The sequence below is a fragment of the Piliocolobus tephrosceles genome, chromosome 2 (assembly GCF_002776525.5).
Source record: "Piliocolobus tephrosceles isolate RC106 chromosome 2, ASM277652v3, whole genome shotgun sequence".
Lineage (NCBI taxonomy): Eukaryota > Metazoa > Chordata > Mammalia > Primates > Cercopithecidae > Piliocolobus > Piliocolobus tephrosceles.
In genome coordinates this window covers 12,033,700-12,042,828 of record NC_045435.1, presented here as the reverse complement: position 1 = coordinate 12,042,828, position 9,129 = coordinate 12,033,700, and the positions used below count along the sequence as shown (strand labels likewise).

At 35.9% G+C, this 9,129-nt stretch overlaps 1 pseudogene; it reads right to left on the bottom strand.

Moving 5' to 3' along the window:
- Positions 1-5,976: 5,976 nt before the first annotated feature.
- LOC111545110 lies at positions 5,977-6,412 on the bottom strand (annotated as a pseudogene).
- Between the last annotated feature and the right edge of the window lie 2,717 nt (positions 6,413-9,129).

Genomic DNA, 9,129 nt, shown 5'->3' with positions numbered 1-9,129 from the left:
ACTTATGCTTTATAGAATTTTTCCAAATACATATATACTAATTGAGGCACACATTAAATGTATGTGAGTCTTTTTTGTATACTTCTGCGTATACTTTTTAGATAATTACTAAATTCATATGTCTTAAAAATTCTGCTCATTTTTGTAAAGAGGTTGGGAATAAAAGAAAGACTATGCCATGAGAGTAGAAATTGAAGTGCTCTTATCTACACAGTAAAGTATCACTCTCTTATGAGAAAAAATAAGAAGTTGGGGGGACAGCTAATACAGCATGCTATATTTTCTGCAAAAAGGTTAAAGAAGATTATGCAGGTGTATTTGTTTAATTCCAAGTAATTTAATATTGAAATATTAACTATTGAATTTTTAAATAAAACAATACAGAAAAGAAAATACATGAATTTAGTTTTCACTTTGAGACATATTTATGCTTTATATTTCTGAAAATGAAATTCAGTACAAGGATAGAAAAGTACCATGAAAAAATGTGAAAAATAAATGTAAAATTAAGCACAAAAGTTAAAAAACAAATATAACTCTATTGAAATTGTAACATTGTGTTAAAGAATAAATATTTCAAGTAGCTTTAATATAATGCCTGACTGTGTAAGGATATAACAGAATATATCTAAGAACAAAATGAACTACCAAGGCACTTTAAACTTTATTCAGTAGGTTGTTTTGTTAGTGCTAATGTTGACATTGTAATTTTTAAACTACATTAAATATATTATTTTAACCTATATTCAATATTTATAAATTTATTTAACACAGTTATCTGATAATGTATACTATGGGATAAAGAAAATAAATAAATCTATTGAGGAGATTGGGAAGTGGTTTTCATAGTATAAAAGTGTTGAATAAAATAAACCAATAAAACTTTATTGTGAAATTTGAATAAAATACAATAGTAATTATAGTTTAAAGTATTTATTTTATATATATCGAATATATATTTCAGTATATTTTTAGTACATATTTCAGTATCTTCAGTCCATTTTTTGTTCTGAAATAATCTAGACATAATGACCTCCCAGGAGCTACATGTCCACATAGCACCCAGATCTTGGTTTTAGAAACTACTCTCTGATATAATAAAAAGTTGATGATTGGAGAAATAGCTGTTTCTTTGGCTGATAATGGACAATACAAAAAGTGTAAAATGAACATAATGTTCTGATCAAACAATAATGCATTTGTGGTAAAAATCATAAGAATAAGTTTATCAACTTGTGTGGAAAAGGGGCTTTTATCAATATAAAATACAATTTTTGTTCTTTGAATACTATACACCTTGAAATCTTCATTTGTTTTACAATACAAATAATAAATCAACCTTAATTTTGGTAATATACATTTGGTATATCTTTCTATTACATTTATGTTTAAGTGTTTTGTATCATTTAGTTTTAAAGCCCTCTCATGTCAAAGACATAGGGCCTTTGAGGAGAGCGAGAGGGAGTGAAATTCCAGTAGGACGACAGTGCCTTTCCATTAGTAGCTTTAACCTATTCACGTGCATAGTGATTTCTGGTGTGTATGAAAATATTTTATAATTTTGTTTCATGTTGATCGATCATTATTTTATTAGTTTGACTATACATGTCATTTCCTACATTTTGATGTTTTGAGTTTTCTTTGCTTCATTTTGTTACAATTTGTAAAACTATGTATTTCTACTTTGAATTTTTAGCTGAATTTCCTCCACATATATGATCATAACCATTTAAATTTTATAATAAAGCTGAAGCATGATCAGTTTTACTCACTTCAACTAGGCATTAGTATTTATTTTGTCCTCTCTTTTTCTCAAATCTTTTTCCCATTAATAAATGAACATGTGTCCATACATCATCACACAAAAACGTATTTGTTTTTACCTAGGTAATAGTTTTTAACCAAAACACTCTTTAAAACACTCACTAGTTATTTAGAATAACTGATATATAGTGATACACACACACACACACACACACACACACTAGTATTATTGCAGACTTATTCGTAGTACCAAATTCTTGAATAACATTATACAAGTGTCAATAAGTTTAATAATTGACAAAAATATAAGACATCAAGGATGGAATCTTTGCTGTCAATAGTGATATGTTTTGGTCACATATGCACATACTTAAAGGTCTCAAAATATTTCCTAAAATGAAAAAAAAAATGCAAAAATGAATATACAAGTTCCAAACAAGAATATGCTTAATGATTCCCTGCCCTCTATCATAAGAAACATATTTCTCCAATTTGTATTTTTTTATTCAATATAAAGAAAAGAATGAAGTTTATTTCATTTTATAACACAGACTATACTTCTCAATATGAAGAGTAAACGTTTTACTTCTCAATATGAAGAGTAAACGTTTTTATATTTTGGGCTGGGAAGGGTGGCTCAGGCCTGTAATCCCACCACTTTGGGAGGCAAAGGCGGGTGGATCAACTGAGGTCAGGAGTTCGAGACCAGCCTGACCAACACAGCGATATCCCGTCTCAACTAAAAATGTAAAAATTAGCTGGTTGTGGTGGCACAGGCCTATGATCCCAGCTACTTACTCAGGAGGCTGAGGCAGAAGAATAGCTTGAAACCGGGAGGTTGAGGTCGCCAAGTGAATCAAGATTGCGCCACTACACTCCAGCATGGGTGACAAAGTGAGACCTTGTCTCAAAAAAAAAAAAAAAAAAAATTATCTTTTGTTAAGTGTAAAAATAAAAAGTATGTTTTAAGTAGTATGGTCTGTCATAAAGCAGAGCTATGATTGAAGTGTAGTGATTGTACACATTGTGAATAATTTTCAAATAACCTGTACACTTTTTCTTTCATTCTTTATTTTTCTACTTTCCTAGGTCTTTGTTTGTAATATCTGTTTAAAAACCTTGAGCAGTTTTCATTTGCCTAAGATGTGGGTTGAAGATTACAATTTACATTCTCTTTCTAGTGAAATTTTCAATGGACCTAAAATAAATTGAAGTCTTTCTAAACTTTATCACAAATTAGGAAACTTTATTTATGTTTTGACAGTACTTATGCTAAATACAATTATGTTTCTGTCCTCCTCTATAAATTTAGACTAAGATAACATGTATCTCTACATAAATATCTTTGTAATCCAATTATTATAAGGCATTTACTCATCCTGTGAATCATTATTCATCCATTCATTATACATTATGAAAAAAATGGCCAGGCACAGTGGCTTACGCTTGTAATCCCAGCACTTTGAGAGGCCAAGGTGGGCAGATAACCTGAGGTCAGGGGTTTGAGACCAGCCTGACCAAGATGGAGAAACCGCATCTCTACTAAAAATACAAAATTAGTTGGGTGTTGTGGTGCATGCCTATAATTCCAGCTACTCAGGAGACTGAGGAAGGAGAATCGCTTGAACCAGTGAGGCGGAGGTTGTGGTGAGCCAAAATTGTGACACTGTACTCCAGCCTGGGCAACAAGAGTGAAACTCCGTCTCAAAAAAAAAAAGAAAAAAAAAATGATAAATTTTATCATCACCAATAGATATGTAAGACATAGTATTTAACACATTTAAATAAATATTTTTCAACATTTTAAAAATTCACATATTTAATTATTTTAAATACTGTTCCTTTAAAGAAATTATACAAATTTCAGTTGTAATATTAAGCTAATACTAAAAATTAATATTTTTCATAATTACATTTAAATGTAAACATACTAGCACACTGTTGTCACATAATTTCGTTGCCAGTCTTGTAGCTGAGTATACAAATGATAGCAATGGCAAAAATGAACCTAAATTTATCTGTTTATTCAAAACTCTCTAGACATATGCTGGAAAGATCATTCCACGAGAGTCCTGGATTTTCATCAAGGTCATAACATCAACTAATATGTAGCAATTTCCATTTACTTAAAATAAAATAAAATACACATATCTACCTTATATTTTCAAGGCTGATGAAAATATCAGCTAAGAATTAGATAAGTAGTTAATACACTATGAAATGTCTTGCCAGTGTCAGTTATTATTTGATACACTATGCTGTACCTTTTCCCTATTCTTTCCTTCCATTCTACATTGCTTCAATGTTCTTCTGTTGTCTTACATTTTACCCACTTAAGCTAGAAGTAAATAAAATAGTCTGGGGTTTGGTGGCTCATGCCTGTAATCCCAGCGCTTTCGAAGTCTGAGGCAGATGGATCACTTTAAGGGAAGAGACCACCCCTCATATTGTCTTATGCTCAATTTCTGCCTCAAAAAAAGGTAGGAGTTAAAGAAAAGACAGAAGTGAAATCTGTAGTCAGAGAGCCCAGCACTGCCTTCCAGGTCTGGTAGTTAAAGATCGACCCCTGACCTAACCAGTTATGTTATCTATAGATTCTGGACGTTGTATGCAAAAGCATTGTGAAAATCGTTGTCCTGTTCTGTTCTGTTCTGATTACTGGAGCATGCAGCTCCTAGTCATGTACCCCCTGCTTGCTCAATCGATCACGACCCCCTCACGCAGACCCCCTTAGAATTGTAAGCTCTTAAAAGGGACAGGAATTGCTCACTTGAGTAACTCGGTTTTTGAGACATGAGTCTTGCGGGCACACCTGGCCCAATAAAGGCCTTCCTTCTTTAACTTGGCATCTGAGGGGTTTTGTCTGCAGCTCGTCCTACTACAACTTGAGGTCAGGAGTTTGAGACCAGCCTGGCCAACATGGTGAAACCCTGTCTCTACTTGAAAAAATACAAAACGTAGCTGGGCATGGTGTCAGGCACCTGTAATCCCAGCTACTTGGGAGGCTGAGGCAGGAGAATCACTTGAACCCGGGAGGCGGAGGTTGCAGTGAGCTGAGATTATGCCACTGTGCTCCAGCTTGGACAACAAGAGCCAGAGACTGTAAAAAAAAAAAAAAAAAAAAAAAAAAAAAAAAAAAAGAATTCTACCTACATGTAAACCAAAAACAAAAAGTCAGTGCCAGGGACTTGGTGGTGGTGGTGGTAATGTTTTTTTCTCTAGTAATAGACACAGTGCTTGATTAACAGTAGCTTCTTAATTAATACTGTATTTGACTAGAAACCTATAGGCCTGTATAGGCCTTGTTTATAGTGAAATTGACTTTGCAAAAAAATATTATTAATGAGAAAAATTACATTAGTAAGCTAAGCTAGCACAACCACCATTTTGCCTTTCCCTTGATTAATCCTAGGCTACTGGGCCAAGCCAACTTTGGAAGTCATTCAGACTGTAGTTTAAATGAGAATAGGCCTTGCCCAAAACTCCACAGCTTTTGTAAAGCTAATGGGAGGGCATCAGGCTGGGGAGAGGAGAGGAAACAGAATGCTGCTAAGGCGCAGACACAGACAATTGTCAGGCATTATTCTGGAGGGTTATAAGACATGCTACTTCCCCAATTGCTCTTGGAAAATCTTTTCAGGTTTTTGCATGTCTGCCAGGGCTCTACCTTGAAGGCTCCACCTGGACCCGCCAACTTAGCTCCTGTGTCCTCACCCAGAAGAAATTCAGCTCACAGGAAGACAGTTCCCACCCTCTATGATTTTATCTCCAGCCCAACCAATCAGCAGCAAACAGCTGGTCACTGCCACCCCTTCCCCCAAACTGCCTTTAAAAATCTTCTAACCTATAAGCTTTGCTTGAAATGATTTGAGTAACAACGCCAATCTCCCACATGACGTGGCTGGCCTACTGTCTATAAAACCCTTTCTTGACTAAGATGCTGTGATCTCTTTTCATGCAGCAGGCAGGAAGAACCCCTTGGGCAGTTACAATAGGCGGCATTTCTACGCAGGGTGTTAAAACTCAGCATTCAAAAACACAAACGACTTAATCAACCTATAATGAACACTTATTGTGTGTCATAAATTATTCTAAGCCTTTGATACCGATAGTAAGTAGTAGAGTCAAGATTCAAACAAGCAATTTGATTCAGAACCAGTTCTTTTTTTTGTTTGTTTCAAGTTTTAATCAAAGCTTTTATATAAGATTACGTTATTCCTGCATCTTCTCAATTGTTTCTTCCTTGTATTTGCCCTTTTCCTTTCCTACTTGGTGAGATTTGGCTTTCTGTTCAAGGATCTTTTTGCGGTCTTTGTCCAGTTTTAGCTTAGTGATAACCACCTTTCTGGGGCAAATGCGTACTTGGACAGTTGTGCCATTAGCCTTTTCCCCCTGCACCCGTTCAATGCAGATAACATATTTCTTCCTGTAAACCTGGACTACTTTTCCAATATGCTGACCTTTATAGTGTCCTCGTACAACCTGAACTTCATCATCCTTTCGGATGGGCATGGATCGCACGTTGTACTTCTGTCTCAGCTCTTTGGAAGGAAGGGAAGACAATCTTCCTGCGAATGTGGGAAGATGCATTGAAATGCCTTTTGCGATTCTTGCTTCGGTTGGAAGTCACAAAGGGATTAAACTTCATTTTGTCCGCTCCCGCTTCGGTGATGGCCGCAAAAGGGAAGAGAGCTCAGAATCAGTTCTTAACCACCGCACAGGGCTGCTCTCTAATCTTAATTATCGGAATGAAAATAAATTTTATGGGACCACACTAATCCATGAAAACAGCATCCCTAATCGGTAAATTTTTATCTAAATTCTAAAGAAAAGAAGAAGACAAAGATGAATATAGGTTTTGCAAATCACCTGTGAGTTTGTGAGGGTAAGTTGTACAAAGCATAGGGACAACAGACACCTTTATTTAAAGACAAGGTGTGTTACAGTAGGTAGCTAAGAAGGCACGAGCAGGGCAAGAGAGGGCTTCCCCCACCACCCAGAATGTCAGACGAGCATCAGTTGATGGTCAGGCAGCTGTTAACCGTTTCTCTAAAATAATCACTGGTCACAGTCAGTGCCAGAGAAGGGCAGTCTCCCTGTTGATAGGAAAAAACCTGAAAGTGTTGATCAGCAGCTTCCTATTGGGAAGCTCAGCAGTTGAGCAGTTGAGCAAGAAGCAAAATGGCAGAGTTGAACTGGTGTATGACCTCCGGGGGACATTCAGCTGGTGAGGGAACTCCTCAGGTAAGCATGAGTACAACTCCAACAGGCACACTGTGCATCCTCCCCTCTCCAGTGCTAGGCAGGCACTGCACGTGCAGGAAGCCCTGCCCCATGGAAGAATCAGGGGAAAAGTAGCGCAGGACCCCGGAAGCATGCCAATGTATAAAACCCCAAGTCAAAATGTCAAACTGTGCACTCCATCTCTCAAGTTGGCCACTTGGCCGTCTTCCAAGTGTATTTTCCTTCCTTTCACTCCTGCTCTAAAGCTTTTTGATAAACGTTCACTCGCTCCTGCTCTAAAGCTTGCCTCGGTCTCTCCTTCTCCCTTATGTCCTTCACACTCTTTCTTCTGAGGAGGCAAGAATGAGGTCGCTGCAGACCTGCTGGTAACATATTTCGGTGCCATGTAACTCTAATACTTTCCACTGCTACCAGATGTACATTAATGATGGAAGAAGACTGATGCAGAATTTAGAAAAATAAACTAAGACAGGAGCTCAACTTTGATTTAAAATAGAGTATTGTCTTAAATAAAAGAAAAATTCTGTAAACTTTCTGTGAGGAGAAAGGACTTTGGTTTAAGGATTGTCTGGAGTAAACCTTTGTGAAATCAGGCACATTTCTTATAATCTTGGGACTTCAATTCTCACATTTATAAAATAAGAATTATGATAACTCCTTCGTTAATTATTTATAAGGATTAATAAGTAACTGCACGTAAAATGTGTATCCACTTGGCAAAAACTAAATATGCACTAAAAATGATAGTCTTCATTAAAGGAAAAAAAAAAAAAAAAAAACTTACATTGGTGTACTGAGAGAATAAAATAGTAAATCATCCTGAAAAGAAATTCAAAATGTTGTTCCAAAAACAACCAAAGCTCATTTCTTTCTTACGTAACAATTCCAAAGAGAGCTCCCTTTAAGAAAGCTCTCTGCTCTGGGAGTTCATTAAGGGACCTAAGTTCTTTCTTTGATATGGCTCCACCATTCCATAGATTCTTCTCATCATCCAGGCTACAGCTGCCATGAAAGAGAGAGTGTATGAAAAAGACACACCCACTCTGGTAAGAGCCCTGGAATAAAAGTGGTTCCAACCATTTTTGCTTACTTTCAATTGAGCAGAATTAGTTGCACGTCCCTCGGTAAGAGGCTAAGTATACAACCATGATTCTCTTTCTTATTTTAGCTGCAATTACAATGTGAGGTTCCAGTCTGGCTCACAATCCCCTCATACCACATGCCTACTGTCCCGATCCTGTGCCATGTCTTTTTCTGATTTTTGCCTGTGATTTCCCAGTAACACATAAACACAATTTGGAAGTGCAGGAACATTAAGAGGAGCAGGAAGGGCATAATATGCCATCGGAGTGAATGGAAAAATTCTCCAGCTTTAATTCTTGAGAGAGACCGTACTGAGAGGATTTCTGTATTTGTCTTAGAAGACCCCATGGCAGCAACTCTAGAGCATCCTTTTGTTGAGACTCCTCCTAACTTGTCTCTCTCTCTCTCTCCCCTCCATTGCTATACTTCTTGCAATCGGTTCTCAAGTAAACTATCTGCACACAATTATTTTTCTAAGGCTCTGCTTTTGGAAAAACCCAAGTCACAATTTTTCACTATTTATTTATAAAGAGTCAGCTGTATTTTCAAACCTTCTCCTCCTAGTAAAGGCATTTATCTTGAACAAGAGAAAATGAAAGATGCATTAGCTGTATCTATCTTGATCTAATTAATTAATTTATATAATTTTATACCAACTTAGATTTATCATTGTCTTTTTAACTATGACAATAGTGGATTCTCGAACACTTTATTTATGAGAATTTATAAATTTTCATTACTCTCCTACACCAATAAATGAGTATGAATACTTATCCAGTGGATTATTTTGTTTTTGAGTTTTTTCTTATTAACAGAAATGTTAAGAAAATAGTAAGTGATGTGTGCTCATTTTAATAATATTACATTTCTAGAGTCATTTCTAGCTTCATGTCAGAGTCCATAACTATGACAAATATGATAATAAAAGAAAACCATCATGCTGATGCATAGTGGGGTTAAAGTGAGAAATTAAAGCACAAAATCAATACAAGTGTTTGTTAAAAGTTGATATTCCTGGGAGACACTACATCTCTATAA